The sequence below is a fragment of the Stegostoma tigrinum genome, chromosome 26 (genome assembly GCF_030684315.1).
Source record: "Stegostoma tigrinum isolate sSteTig4 chromosome 26, sSteTig4.hap1, whole genome shotgun sequence".
Lineage (NCBI taxonomy): Eukaryota > Metazoa > Chordata > Chondrichthyes > Orectolobiformes > Stegostomatidae > Stegostoma > Stegostoma tigrinum.
The window spans coordinates 13,720,015-13,736,315 of NC_081379.1; the positions used below are offsets into that span (position 1 = coordinate 13,720,015).

Below are 16,301 nucleotides of genomic sequence, written 5' to 3' on the forward strand. Positions count from 1 at the left end.
GACCAAGGAACGATTTTTATTGCTGCTGAAGCTAGACCATTCTGCCAGCGACAACCAGATTGTTCTTTAAGTTTAAGGATGAACTGTGTAATGGATATTCCAACAGAGGGAAGCCATGAGTGACACTGTACGCTGCTCAAAGGAGCTGACAGATGAGGTGGCTGTAGGCACAGTACCTTCCATACCTGAATTGTTACGGCTCTGAAAGAGGCCATTTGGCCCATCACATCTGGGCCAGTTCTCTGTGTATTTGAGCTCAGCACCAACACACTAACCAAAAAAATAACCTCAATATTTCTGGAGCTAATTTCCAAATGTGTTCCATTGTCTGTTAATGTACACTGTCATAAGGTGCGAACAAATTGAAAAAGAAAGACATTTTGCATATATTCAACATTTTGTTTCATTGTTATTTGACAATACAGCACGTCACATTGTAGCTTCCCCAGTTATACGGAGGCTCTGCATCTCTATTTGTAAGTGCTCCCCCTGAACTAACATGATTTTACTAAGACATGCAGGGTGGACGTGTGTTATTAACACTGCAGCAGAGAGGTGATGGGTTTGGTCAGAAACAGCAATCAGGGAAGAGATAAAGCAGTGTCCGGAAACTTTCCTGTAGAAGCTGCCCACCCACATCTGTATAAATACCACACACTCTCCTGTACCAGATTCCCACCCTCACCTGTACAAATACCTCACACTCTCTCCTGTACCAGCTTCCAGCCCACGTCTATACAAATACCGCACACTCTCTCCTGTACCAGCTTCCAGCCCACTTCTATACAAATACCTCACACTCTCTCCTGTACCAGCTTCCAGCCCACTTCTATACAAATACCGCACACTCTCCTATACCAGCTTCCAGCCCGCGTCGAGACAAATACCGCACACTCTCCTATACCAGCTTCCGGCCCACATCTGTACAAATACCACACACTCTCCTGTACCATATTCCCACCCTCACCTGTACAAATACCTCACACTCTCTCCTGTACCAGCTTCCGGCCCACTTCTATACAAATACCGCACACTCTCCTATACCAGCTTCCCACCCTCACCTGTACAAATACTGCACACTCTCTCCTGTACCAACTCCCCACCCTCACCTACACAAACACCGCACACTCTCTCCTGTACCAGCTTCCCGCCCTCACCTATACAAATACCACACACTCTCTCCTGTACCAGCTTCCCACCCTCACCTACACAAATACCACACACTCTCCTGTACCAGCTTCCCACCCTCACCTACACAAACCCCGCACACTCTCTCCTGTACCAGCTTCCCACCCTCACCTATACTAATACCGCACACTCTCTCCTGTACCAGCTTCCCACCCTCACCTGTACAAATACCACACACTCTCTCCTGTACCAGCTTCCCACCCTCACCTATACAAATACCGCACACTCTCTCCTGTACCAGCTTCCCACCCTCACCTGTACAAATACCACACACTCTCTCCTGTACCAGCTTCCCACCCTCACCTACACAAATACCACACACTCTCCTGTACCAGCTTCCCACCCTCACCTACACAAACACCGCACACTCTCTCCTGTACCAGCTTCCCACCTTCACCTATACAAATACCACACACCCTCTCCTGTACCAGCACCGCCCACTCTCTCCTGTACCTGCACCGCGCACCCTCTCCTGTACTTGCACCGCGCACCCTCTCCTGTACCAGCACCGCGCAGTCCCTCCTGTACCAGCACCGCCCACTCTCTCCTGTACCAGCACCGCCCACTCTCTCCTGTTCCATCCCATGCACTCTTTCCTGTACCAGCACCGTGCACCCTCTCCTGCACACTTTCACCTGTACCAGCACTGCGCACTCTCTCCTGTTCCATCCCATGCACCCTCTCCTGTACCAGCACCGTGCACTCTCTCCTGCACACTCTCACCTGTACCAGCACTGCGCACTCTCCCCTGTACCAGCACCGCGCACCCTTTCCTGTACCAGCACCGCGCACCCCTTCCTATACCAGCACCGTGCACTCTCTCCTGCACACTCTCACCTGTACCAGCACCGCGCACCCTTTCCTATACCAGCACCGTGCACTCTCTCCTGCACCGTTACCGCGCACCCTTTCCTGTACCAGCACTGCGCACTCTCTCCTGCACCAGCACTGCGCACTCTCCCCTGTACCAGTATTGCACACTCTCTCCTGTAACAGCACCACACACTCTCTCCAGTACTAATACCACGTACTCTCTCCTGTATGAGCACCACACACCCTCTCCTGTACAAGCACCGCGCACACTCTCCTATATCAGCACCATGCAATCTCTCCTCTACCAGAACCGCACTGTCTCTCCTGTACCACCACCACACACCCTCCACTGTAGCAGTACCTCGCTGTCTCTCCTGTTCCAGCACCGCGCACTCTCTCCTGTACCAGATTCTGGTATTCTGCTCCACCAACATGCTGAAAGCTTTGTTTTATGGGAGATGTATTACTCGATGCATTACTAAACTAGTATGGCAGGGGGGTGGGAACCTGAGCTGTATACCAGAGGTGAGCGTTGATGCAGGTGAGGCAATAGCAAGAGGTAGACCAGCTAGTGGGAAGGATTTTCCTGGGAAGGAACCAAGGGATCGGTTAAAGTGTGTTTGCTTTAATGCAAGGAGTATCAGGAATAAAAGTGATGAACTTAGAGCATGGATCAGTACCTGGTGCTATGATGTTGTGGCCATAACAGAGACATGGGTTTCTCATGGGCAGGAATGGTTGCTGGATCTTCCAGGGTTTAGAGCATTTAAAAAGAATAGGGAGGGGGGAAAAAGAGGAGGGGATGTAGCGCTACTAATCAGAGGGTATCACAGCTACAGAAGCTTCCATTGTCGAGGAAGATCTGCCTACTGAGTCAGTATGGGTGGAAATTAGGAACAGCAAGGGAGTAGTCACCTGGTTAGGGGTTTACTACAGGCCCCCCAATAGCAGCAGAGAGATTGAAGAAATCATAGGTCGACAGATTTTGGAAAAGTGTGCACGCAGTAGGGTTGTTGTAATGGGTGACTTTAACTTTCCTAATATTGATTGGAACCTCCTTCGAGCAGAAGATTTGAATGGAGCTGTTTTTGTAAGGTGTGTTCAGGAGGGTTTCCTAACGCAGTACGTTGACAGGCCGACGAGGGGAGAGGCCATTCTAGACTTGGTGCTCGGAAACGAGCCGGGGCAGGTATCAGATCTTGTGGTGGGAGAGCATTTTGGTGATAGTGACCATAACTGCCTCACATTCTACATAGCTATGGAGAAGGAGAGGATTAGGCAGAATGGGAGGATATTTAATTGGGGAAGAGGAAACTATGATGCGATTAGACATGAGTTAGGAAGCATGGACTGGGAGCAGTTGTTCCATGGTAAGGGAACTATAGACATGTGGAGACGGTTTAAGGAACAGTTGTTGGGAGTGATGAGTAAATATGTCCCTCTGAGACAGGCAAGAAGGGGTAAGATTAAGGAACCTTGGATGACGAGAGCGGTGGAGCTTCTAGTGAAAAGGAAGAAGGTAGCTTACACAAGGTGGAGGAAGCTAGGGTCAAGTTCAGCTAGAGAGGATTACATGCAGGCAAGGAAGGAGCTCAAAAATGGTCTGAGGAGAGCCAGGAGGGGGCACGAGAAAGGCTTGGCAGAAGGAATCCGGGAAAACACAAAGGCATTTTACACTTACGTGAGGAATAAGAGAATGGTCAAAGAAAGAGTAGGGCCGATCAGGGATAGCATAGGGAACTTGTGTGTGGAGCCTGAGGAGGTAGGGGAAGCCCTAAATGAGTTTTTTGCTTCTGTCTTTACGAAAGAAACGAACTTTGTAGTGAATGAAACCTTTGAAGAGCAGGTGTGCATGCTGGAATGGATAGAGATAGACGAAGCTGATGTGCTGAAAATTTTGTCAAACATTAAGATTGACAAGTCGCCAGGCCCGGATCAGATTTGTCCTCGGCTGCTTTGGGAAGCGAGAAATGCAATTGCTTCGCCACTTGCGAAGATCTTTGCATCCTCGCTCTCCACTGGAGTCGTACCTGAGGACTGGAGAGAGGCAAATGTAATTCCTCTCTTCAAGAAAGGAAATAGGGAAATCCCCGGCAATTATAGACCGGTAAGTCTCACGTCTGTCATCTGCAAGGTGTTAGAAAGGATTCTGAGGGATAAGATTTATGACCATCTGGAAGAGCATGGCTTGATCAAATACAGTCAACACGGCTTTGTGAGGGGTAGGTCATGCCTTACAAACCTTATCGAGTTTTTTGAGGATGTGACTAGAAAAGTTGATGAGGGTCGAGCTGTGGATGTGGTGTATATGGACTTCAGTAAGGCATTTGATAAGGTTCCCCATGGTAGGCTCATTCAGAAGGTCAGGAGGAATGGGATACAGGGGAACTTAGCTGCTTGGATACAGAATTGGCTGGCCAACAGAAGACAGCGAGTGGTAGTAGAAGGAAAATATTCTGCCTGGAAGTCAGTGGTGAGTGGAGTTCCACAGGGCTCTGTCCTTGGGCCTCTACTGTTTGTAATTTTTATTAATGACTTGGACGAGGGAATTGAAGGATGGGTCAGAAAGTTTGCAGACGACACAAAGGTCGGAGGTGTCGTTGACAGTGTGGAGGGCTGTTGTAGGCTGCAGCGGGACATTGACAGGATGCAGAGATGGGCTGAGAGGTGGCAGATGGAGTTCAACCTGGATAAATGCGAGGTGATGCATTTTGGAAGGTCGAATTTGAAAGCTGAGTACAGGATTAAGGATAGGATTCTTGGCAGTGTGGAGGAACAGAGGGATCTTGGTGTGCAGATACATAGATCCCTTAAAATGGCCACCCAAGTGGACAGGGTTGTTAAGAAAGCATATGGTGTATTGGCTTTCATTAACAGGGGGATTGAGTTTAAGAGTCGTGAGATCTTGTTGCAGCTCTATAAAACTTTGGTTAGACCGCACTTGGAATACTGCGTCCAGTTCTGGGCGCCCTATTATAGGAAAGATGTGGATGCTTTGGAGAGGGTTCAGAGGAGGTTTACCAGGATGCTGCCTGGACTGGAGGGCTTATCTTATGAAGAGAGGTTGACTGAGCTCGGTCTCTTTTCATTGGAGAAAAGGAGGAGGAGAGGGGACCTAATTGAGGTATACAAGATAATGAGAGGCATAGATAGAGTTGATAGCCAGAGACTATTTCCCAGGGCAGAAATGGCACGAGGGGTCATAGTTTTAAGCTGGTCGGTGGAAAGTATCGAGGGGATGTCAGAGGCAGGTTCTTTACGCAGAGAGTTGTGAGAGCATGGAATGCGTTGCCAGCAGCAGTTGTGGAAGCAAGGTCATTGGGGTCATTTAAGAGACTGCTGGACATGTGTATGGTCACAGAAATTTGAGGGTGCATACATGAGGATCAATGGTCGGCACAACATTGTGGGCTGAAGGGCCTGTTCTGTGCTGTACTGTTCTATGTTCTATGTTCTATGTTATGGGGTGAAGGATAATCTTGTCAAGTTACATAGACCACCTGCAGCAGCTGGTAAAATACATTGCACAGTAATGTTGTAAACAGGAGATGTACAGATAGGAAAATATCTCGTGACACCCTTGGTCTATGCACAAATAGTTGAGATTAGACAGGTGTTATGACTCACTGGAATAATATATCCTAACTCTGCCCCCACTATTTCTGGAAGGGTGCTAAAGGTTTAATTTTGTTTTGAAGTGTGCACATTATCACAGTTTACCTGACTTACAGACTAAGATAAGAAGCAGGGATAAGTTTTCTGTACTAACCAAGAATTATTATTTACTATAGGTAGTTAGACTGCAGCTACATGTAAAGCATATAACCCATTGGCATATAACATGACTAACTAAAAGTCTAATTTCCTGATTAGATTCCCCCTTACACATGCACATGCCACACAGACACAAACAGGGAACATTGCTCATTAGTTGAGCTAGGAAAAGCTGGAAAATCAGTTCAATGGTTTATGCTTCCTGAGAGAATTCATTTTGGCCAGCTAAGCCTTTGGTGTTTGGTTGTATTAGTTTGTAAGAGGCACACAGTGATAGTTTGCCTGTGAATTGTCTCTGATTAATCTGTTCAAAAATCATAACTCACAGCAACTGGAAAAGTCACTGATTTTTCCCTAAATTTAACCTGAGTTTTGTTTACTGTAGAGAACAGGCAGTTCCTGCTGGGGAGAACAGCTCTACCCTTCTGTCTCTTCCTGTCTGTGTCTCTGTAACATGTTTCCACTTCCAAACTGCTCAGTTAGCTGAGAACCATTCAGCTTCACTTGTTCTTGATTGTCAGTTCCTGACTGTCCGCACATTGTAGGAACCCACATTCACAAAAAACAGAGTTCACAGTAGATTTCACATTCCCCGCTGTGAAATCATGCAGCCATCCTGGTCAATCCCAGTTTTCACAAACAGTTCTTTCTCATTGCAGTCCATAGCTTTTAAAAACACAAAAATAAGAAGACAGACTACTTACACAAGCTATCATCGGATGCTGCAGTGAGCCTAAGTTTGTCTGACTGGTGAGAAGAGAATCCATACGAAAGTTAGAAATGAGTGTGGCCATTCAGCCCCTCATGCCTCACCTATCCACAATTCCAGCTTTGCTATCCAGTATCCTGTCAGCTGCTGCTGTACCACATAAAGTTGCTCTCCTCATCACTCCTCAGTGAACCATGTTGGAATTCGTTACATAGTATTGGGTGAGACTGGGATCAGGCTGGTCTAGCACTCCCTGTGAAAAATAAAAGCCTTCCCACCCTCACAGAGAAGGCTACTTTGGGCTATATTAGACAACAACTCCAAGAAAAATAAAAAAATTCAGAGTGGATTTAGAATTGTGTACTTGTAGGAAATTAAAATTACAGATGGCAAAGCCTTAATGACAGCTTCTCTTTCTTGGTATTTGCTGGCTAGGCGTTGAAGTTAGTTTGTGGGTGGTGTTCCTTCTTTGCGGAACTGATGGTGTTCATCTTAATTGAAAAAGCTACAGTGAAATTAATCCATCGCTATCAAAAACCTACACAGTGCTAAAAATGTAATGAGTTGTTGCTGACCTCAAGGAGCTCTACACAAAGCATTCATGGATTATGTGTTTAGCAGTTCAGGCTTCATGCTTAATTAATAAATTGTCCAAAACTTTTGTCACCCCTTCCTATGAACTCTAAACTTTCCCTTGTGCATAAAATAGGGACACAACATTTCATGTCATTCCAGGATGACTACTATTTAAATGCAGAATTACTATAGCAGGCTTTACTATAACAGGCCCATGTTTCGGTCAGTACAGACTGTGTTATACACATCAGGAAGGACCAAGTTCAATCAGTTTTCCCTATTTGGACTCATGGAAGAGATTGCGATTGAGCACTCATCGGGAATTGTGGAACTCTGAATGCACAAACCTCACAGCTTCCTTGATACCCCAGTAACTTGTACCCACTCCTCCAATTTACCCATGACCATTCACCATGTCTTCTATTTACACTACTTTCATATTTACACTATAGCCCACTTTTCCAATTAACACCACTTTAATATTTAGCAGACTATACCCCATTTCTCCCACTAACATCTATACCCTCACTCTCCAATTATCATTGTTAAGATTTTCACTGCACCTCTCTTTTGTCATTAACAACATTTTAAATTTTCACACTGTACTCTAAAACTCCTATTATCACTTTAACATTTATACTGTGCCCCACTTCTCCCATTGATACTTTCAGTATTCAGCTGACAGTACCCCATTTCACCCATTAACATCTGTTTAACATTCCAGGCTAACTGACTGAATTCAAATAAATTTAGAATCATAAATCCAGTCTGAACATTAATCACTTCTGAATTATTTTGAAGACATTTCCTCAAGCCGTAAGATGTTTCCCTGTGGAGTATTTGTCAGAGATGTATTAAGGGTGTTCACACTAAATTTGTAGTATAGTCCCAGCTGTTATACAAATGAGTTCACTTGAAGAAAAATACTTGCGTCCATATAACATCTTTCACCCATTCAAAATGCTTCACTGTCAATGGGCCTGGCATTAGTGGTTTATAGATAAACCAGCAATGACTGGTTAACAAGGTGTGGAGCTGGATGAACACAGCAGGCCAAGCAGCATCAGAGGAGCAGGAAACCTGACGTTTCACGTCTGAGTCCTTCTTCAGAAATGCTGACTAGTTAGCCAGGTTTTCGTTTGAGATCTGATGAAAGGTTATCAGCCTCAAACATTATTTCTCTTCCTACTTCTACAGTTGCTGCTGAACATGTTGAGTATTTTGAGCATTTTCTGTGCTTATTACAATTTTGGCTGAGGTTGGTTGAGAGATGAACGTGGGAGAGCCACAAAAATAAAACACGGTCACTGCTGGAAGTCATAGACAAAAACAGAAAGTGCCGTGCACACTCTGGTGTAAAGGGGAGAAATAGTTAATGTCTTGATTAGAGACAGCAATTACAAAACTTTGCTTAGAAATGGTGCCTAGGAATCTGGACAATTAGATTAGGGCCCCTGCTTAATATTCCGTCTAAATTAGAGCAAGTATTACTATGTAATGCTCCCTTAGTACTGTGCTGAGTGTCAGCTTTGAGTAACTGTATAAATAATGGCTTGAGTTGAACCTACGATTCCCGACTCAGCAACAGTCCCACAAAGCCAAGATAGTGTGCGTGCATTTCAAAATGAAGAACACCACTTTGCACTTTGTTTGATTCCCTGCCTTCAAAGGGTTTGTTATCAAAGACACTTTTTCTTTCTTGGGTGGTGTCTTTAAGCGGAGTGACGTTTTAGCACAATTTCAGCAGCCAGTGTGAAGTCAAGCACATTATAGTGAGTCTGAAGTCACATGTAGACTGGCCCAGTTAAGGATAGCAGGTTTCCATCCCCAAAGGCACATTTGTGAATCAAATTGAGTTTTAGTGACTGGAGGGAACACCACCTGCAAATTCCCCTCCAAGCTACTTACCATCCTGACTTGGAAATCTATCAGCTTTCTTTCAGTGTTGCTGGGTCGAAATCCTGGAGATCCCTCCCTAACGGCACTGTGAATCTAGCTACACCAAATGAATGATTGAAGAAGGCAGCTCATCACCACCTTCTCGAGAGCAACTAGGGACAGACGATGACTACTGGTCCAGCCAGCAATGCCTACATCATAAAACAACCATAGTTTCACAGTTCCTACTACTGACAGTAGCTGTCAATTCCCGAATTATATTGATTGAAGTTAAATTAGAATAGGTGCCATGGTGAGTTTTGAGTGAATGTCCCCAGACATTTATTGTGGACCTCTTGATGACTGGGCCAGTGCCTTTAACATTATGCCCCGAGAGAGACTGGGACACTACTGACAGATATTAGAATTAGTCAGTGCCTGGAGTGCTTGCCAATCCAAGGAAAGTTTGACCAGTGTTGTAAAACCTGAAAATCCTCTTCTGAGTGATCGTGTGGACATAAACTGAGAGCCTATGTGCTTCAGAGATAGTAGGAGATAACAATGTGCTTCTGCTGGTCTCCAAACCCATGCAGCTGTACATGTGGGATAGGTCTGGCATCCATTCCATGCTGTGCTGCGGTTCATGTTTTCACTTGGTGGGCAAACTTTAAGGATGTCAGCAGCAAGTGCCAGCTGCAGTCTCTCTCCCGCCCTCCCTCCTCCCCACCGCGAGAGTCAACTGAACGTATGGGACTCACACAAAAGTCCAGAGTTGCCCCATCAGACAGGATCAGATTTTCACAAGATACTCACTGATGGGCTGACACAATGCTACAAATCATTCTACAGGCAGGCAGATGAGCTGAGTGCAATAAAAAAAAGGGCAATTCATTATCAAATGGGGCCTGACTCAGGATTAAAATGCTTTTTTAATTAGCCACTCATTTTGCAAGGCTTTTTCTTTTCTGCTGCACAATAGGAAATGGCCTGGTGATGGAGTGTTCATGAAGAGCTATTTTACAAGTGCTGAATATCGCATGTGGGTTTGCTCAAGCAATTCCGTAATGATCTTACTAAATCAGAGTGGTTAGTGACATTTTAATAGATCCACAGTCAAGCTGCACTTTCAATTCCTAACTGCATGCTGTAAACTCTCGGCATCTTGCCCCCTGCTACCATGGATATAGCCCTTATCATTACAATTCATAAATACAAAGGGACGCCCATCTGTCTGCCACTGATTTTTATGATTTTGAAAGGCTAAGTTGAAACATTTTCACATGTAAAGTACACAATAATATTTCAGTGTGGTAGTTTAGCAGTGGGACACTGATTTATCAGAGGGCATGAGTAAAACAACAGTTTGCTGAAAGGGAGAAGTCAGTCAACTGGTGCCCATAAAACCATAAGTAATAGAAACAGGAGTAGGTCATTCAATAGAATCATGTCTGAACCAACATTCCTGACTTCCATTTTCCTGCCTTTTAGCTTTTGATTCCCATTCTGATCAAGAATCTATCCACCTCAGCCTTTAATATCTCTGTGACAAGGATTTCCAAATACTTTCAACCCACTGAGAGAAAAGAAATTCATCTCTGTCTTAAATTGGTGCCCCCTTTGTTCTGACAGCATGCCCTCAGGTCCTTGTCTCTCCCATGAGGGAAACATCCTCCAAGCACTTACCTGCCAAGCCCTTAAGAATGCTAGATAATAAAGTGTGAAGCTGGATGAACACAGCAGGCCAAGCAGCATCTCAGGAGCACAAAAGCTGACGTTTCGGGCCTAGACCCCTTAAGGATGCTATTTGTTTCAATGAGACCACCTCTAATTCTTCTAAACTCCAATGAGTAGAGTCCTAACTTGTTTAGCTTTTGCCCATAAGACAACCGTTCCCCACCCCCCCACCATACAAGGGATCATCTTAGTCAACCTTCTCTGAACTGCTTCCAGTGAAATGATATCTTTCCTTAAGTAAAGGGACCAAAACTGTTCACAGTGAAGCAGAAGTGGTCTCAACCGCACCTTACACAGACACAGTAAGATCCAATGACTCCCATACCCTAACACTGTACTCCCCCCGAATCAAGGGCTGATATTCCATCATCACCCACTGCACCCACACACCAGCCTCCTGCCTTTGCCTTGCTTCTCTTGTGGTGCTGCAGGAAGTTTGCAAAGGCTGGGGGTTCTGGGGGCTGTGGGGGAGCAAAAGGAACTGTAGAAGTATGTAAAGTTCCAGAGAGAATTCTGCAACTAACATGACACTAACATGAGTTACTGTCCAAGGCCCTTCAAGCCCCTTCAGGCTCAGCTCCAGCTTGGAGGTGTAACATCATCAGGACACACCGGTGAGCACTAACCAGGAGCTGCTCAGGCCTCAAAACTGATTTGGCCTGTCAATGCTGACTGAGGCCTCCACGCCGACCGAGGCCTCCACGCCAACAGAGGCCTCCACACCGACCGAGGCCTCCACACCGTCCGAGGCCTCTACACCGTCTGAGTCTGAGGCCTCCACACCATCTGAGGCTATTACACCGACTGAGGCCCCAAGACTGACAGAGGCCCCAAGACTGACAGAGGCCCCTAGACTGACAAAGGCCCTTACACTGACAGAGGCCTCTACACTGACTGAGGCCTCCATACCGTCTGAGGCTATCACACTGTCTGAGGCTATCACACCGTCTGAGGCTATTACACCGACTGAGGCTATTACACCAACTGAGGCCCCTAGATTGACAGAGGCCTCTACACTGACTGAGGCCTCCATACCGTCTGAGGCTATTACACCGTCTGAAGCTATTACACTGACTGAGGCCCCTACACTGTCTGAGGCCCCTAGACTGACAGAGGCCTCTACACTGACTGAGGCCTCTACACCATCTGAGGCCCCTAGACTGACAGAGGCCTCTACACTGACTGAGGCCCCTACACAGTCTGAGGCCCCTAGACTGACAGAGGCCTCTACACTGACTGAGGCGCCTACACCGTCTGAGGCCCCTAGACTGACAGAGGCCTCTACACTGACTGAGGCCCCTACACAGTCTGAGGCCCCTAGACTGACAGAGGCCTCTACACTGACTGAGGCGCCTACACAGTCTGAGGCCCCTAGACTGACAGAGGCCTCTACACTGACTGAGGCCTCAGTGCTGACTTCTGGTCCCTGTGGCATTGCCCCGGAAACTGAAAAAAACTGGTGCTAAGAGAAAGAAAATTCTGATGATGACCGGAAAAATGAAATATTTTGTAGAATCATTTCAGCACAGTGCATTCAGCCTTCTGTATCCATGTATCTTCTGTGCAAGGGAAACATCCTGCCTTCTCTGGGTAGCCCAGTCCTAGAGCTTATTCAATTCCCTTTTAAAAGCCATGCCTGAATTTAACCAAGACCACTTTCTTTGCTTTTGATACTGGTCTGTCCATTGAGACAGGAGGTGGAGGTATACTCCCCAGGTACTCTGAGTATTAGTGGTGACATAAAGCTGTACTTTCCCATCTCCAAGAGTGATGGGCAGCATGTCTTGTGGGTTCCAGCGATTTGAAATGATCCAAACGGACACTGACACCCGTTGTATTTCTCAGATCTCAGTGTGTGCTGCAGAATGGGACATTGTTGCTTTGATACACAAACTGCAGTGACGCAGGATATCATTCTGGATATCCATGAGCATAGCGTGTACGGCACAACACTAAGTCATCATGAAATAATTTAACACAGCATTTATAGAATGAAGGGAAATGGATTCAAAATTCATTGAGAAAAGACACAGCCACACAGTTAGTGGGTATGGATTGAGTTTTTGATCAGGCCTCTCAGTGACACATAAACATAGTGTGTGTGATAGCAAAGTGTCTTTTACAAGCAGGACAACCCAGGCCAGTTCCTCTGTCAGACACAAGATTTTAACTCAGCTAGAGTACACTGCCTGTGGAAGGGCATTCAGAGCCAGGCAAGGCCATTTGGAGATGCAGCAAGCTTCCTTCACAAGCTCATAGCACAAAAGGAGGGATGTTTCCAGTGAGCAGACAGTCAGCCAATATCAGGGAAGATGGCAAAACACCAGGGGCTAGGGGAACCAAATTGCACCCTCTGAGCCCTAGCATTGTGGTCCTTGTGATCCAGGCAACCTACTCCTCCCCGAGCCTATTTGCCAGTTTGTCCGGTTTGAAATGTATGTGATCTAGTGGTTTGGAAAGGAATATTTTTAAGCACTGTTGTCTCCTTGACGGATGAACCCTTAATCAGATCACCAAGAGTTGTCAGTATCAGCAACTTGAGAAATAGGCCAGTTTGTGGGAACATGGGCTTGACGTTTCTGTGCAGGTCCCCAAGGCTCGATGGCACCTGTCTCTGTGACCTACAAAGGCAGCCTGATGGGCCGCTGCTGCCCTAAATGGGGTCAGAGCAGTAGGTCAAGGTGAAAGGTCAGTAGTTACAGGTTTCCCCAGCTGCTTGATCCTGACTGAGATTTTCCTGAGACTGAAACATCAATTTTTGACCATTCTTCGGGCAGTCTGGCCGGCTGAAGAGGGTAAAGATGCTCCCCTTTCCTAAAAGTGGCCTTTGCATTTTTCACTCCATGCTCCTTCTTTGATCCTGAACTGAACATCACTCATAAGTGAAAGTGGATGTGTTGACCCCTCCCTCACCAATCATCACCCCCCCCCCCCGCCGTGACCCCAAGACCTTCTTTAGATTTTCCACACTTAATGGCTCTGAAAACCATCACATTAAACTTAACCTGACACCCCCCGCCTCCCCCAGCCTGAATAGAATCTTCTGAGAGAGGTGCTGGGTTGCCATTAAATCAGGAATTTGTTACCTTGTGCTGGAAGGGATTTAATGTGATGTTTACACCAGGCATGAGAGGCCTGCTTTCAATATGGAGATGAGGTTCTGATCATCAAGGTCCACCAATGGCTTCAACCCAAATGGTCTACCACAGTCTGATTGGCTGAGCAATGATACTCCTCATATCCAATCAGGAGTTACCGCCCCCCGCCCAGCCAGATTCAGAAATAAATGTACTGTGCCCTGTACTGGAACAGTAATCTGATGTCCACCTAGAAACACAGCAGTAAAACACACAACTTCGAAAAAACAAGACCACATGGACCGGTATGTATTGTTTGCAGGTTTTACTATTTTACCCAGCTGGGCAATGATAGAGATAATGGGAGCTGCAGATGCTGGAGAATCCAAGATGCTCTCTGATGAAGGGTCTAGGCCCAAAACGTCAGCTTTTGTGCTCCTGAGATGCTGCTTGGCCTGCTGTGTTCATCCAGCCTCACATTTTATTATCTTGGGCAATGATAGAAGTTGTTTTAAAATGAAATGTAGGTTTCCTCTTTGGTTTGGAGACCGTGCTTTCACTTCCTGGTCTGAGGATCACATCTTGGAACCCTGTTAACACATACACTCACCACATCTCCTCTCTGTGATCGCTCGCCAACCAACCCCAGAATCAGCCTCTCCTAGTTCCTCAGTGTTCAGATTGCCAATTATTTCACGAAATGTTAATAAGTACCTAGTTTGAAAACCTCCCTTACTTGAATTCTCTCATATTAGCATGATGCAGCCCACAGGTCTATCTCAGTGTTGATGACAAATGGGATTTGTCCTCCAACCCTACTCCATCTCACCCTGTCTCCTTTCTCCCTCACGTACTTATCTAGTTTCTCCTTAAACACAGATTGAACAGTCGTGACTGCTCGGCTGGTGAGTTCTGCTTCCCTCCTTGACCTGCAGGTCTCTGTGTGCTACCCAGGGAGTCGTTTGTTTTCAGTTTTCTGTCGAGAAAACTTGCATTTCGCAGCCATCGCAATGTGACAGGGAAGCATAATCACCCCTTCACTATCTCTTACCTTGCTCCTAGACATTCATTCAGCAAATCAGTAACACCTTCAATACCATCTCTGGGAAGCATAGATAAAGATCTTCATCACTATTGCAGAGGAACACCAGGAAACTACGCAGATGCATGAGGCCCAATATTGACACACTTTGCAGCCAATGAGAATGGACTGGGCAGGGGCGTAGAATCAGGGCTGAATACCTACCTCCCCATTTGCATCAGAACTTTGCCCTCTATTTTAACTCCTGGGATTTGGGAGGAGCGTGAATAAGGGATTCATAGCTGTTCAAATGTTAGGATACAGCTACGCTAATCCAGCCCTGGTCTGATTTTTAAACATCATTCAAAATGCACTTGGGACGACAAAGCTGTCACCAAATGGACCCAAGGTTGGGAAAAATCCTAGAGAGTGCCCAAAGGCATGGAACTGTCACTGAACCAAAAAAAAAATCATTGTGGGGGGAGACAGGAGGCACGGGGAGACAGAGCTGGTCAAGTTTGATTGGATAATTATCTACAAAGGGGTGATTATGGGAGTGAGACTAGGTAGGTTGTTTTTATAGAGGGCTAGCACTAATATGATGGACCGAATGACCTTCTACCATGCTGTGCTCATTGCATAACTCTATAGTTTCAGCATGTGAAAAAAATGTCAAGTTGCCACACTACAACCTCAGTGGCCATTTTGAGCCATTCCTGTGCCAGTCTGCACTGTTTACAAACAGGGGAAATCTGGAACTGCGAAATCTCAAGAGCTACAACAACTATCTCTATAATAACTGTACCTATAATAAATGGCTATAATAATTGCATCTTTAGTCACTGTATCTATTACGATTTATTTCTAATAAGTGTATCTATAAAGGCACAGGTGAGAGTTGAATATTTCCAAGTCCCCTGTTAGGTTAGGATTAAACACAGGCCAGTGGAATATCTCTGCATTGCTGTGCTTTGAGCACTCTGCTCTTCTGCTGCAGTTTGGGAGCAAGCAGCCTCTTTGTCCATGTTCATCGATTGATGCAGTGGATAAATGAACTACACTGCCTGCACCAGTAGGAGATAGCAGGGTAGCGACTAATGCCTGCCTGACTGCTCCAGCTGCAGATAAATCACTTTTACAAAGAGCCTGTGTAATGTTCAGAGATCCTTGATATAGCCCTCACCTGCTGATTCAGGGTTAATTTACTTAAATTCATTGACTTCTGCTAGAAATGATAAAGTCCTTTTCTTAAAAATATAATTAATTAATCCCGTTGAAAATCACAGTATCAGCAGGTACATCTGTCAGCATGCAGAGATCCTGGTATAAGCAGCAATAAAAGGAAAAGAGCAGGCATCACATTTAAGCTGCTTTCATACAGTGAATGATCTTTAAGAATTCATGGGTATTTTTGGAGATCATCCAGGACTTCCCCAAAACCGGAAAGCTGATAGTATTCTGTGAGGGATCGAATGTTTATCCTGTGAGATGGCGAAAGTGGACTTGTGATGTATTAGGTGTACATCTGTGA

The 16,301-nt window shown here is 45.8% G+C and overlaps 1 protein-coding gene across 2 annotated transcripts in view; it reads left to right on the top strand.

The window, feature by feature from the left end:
• LOC125463994 (rabphilin-3A-like) overlaps positions 1–16,301 on the top strand; it is a 214,379-nt gene that overhangs the window by 24,560 nt on the left and 173,518 nt on the right. The gene's annotated exons all lie outside the window — the stretch shown is intronic.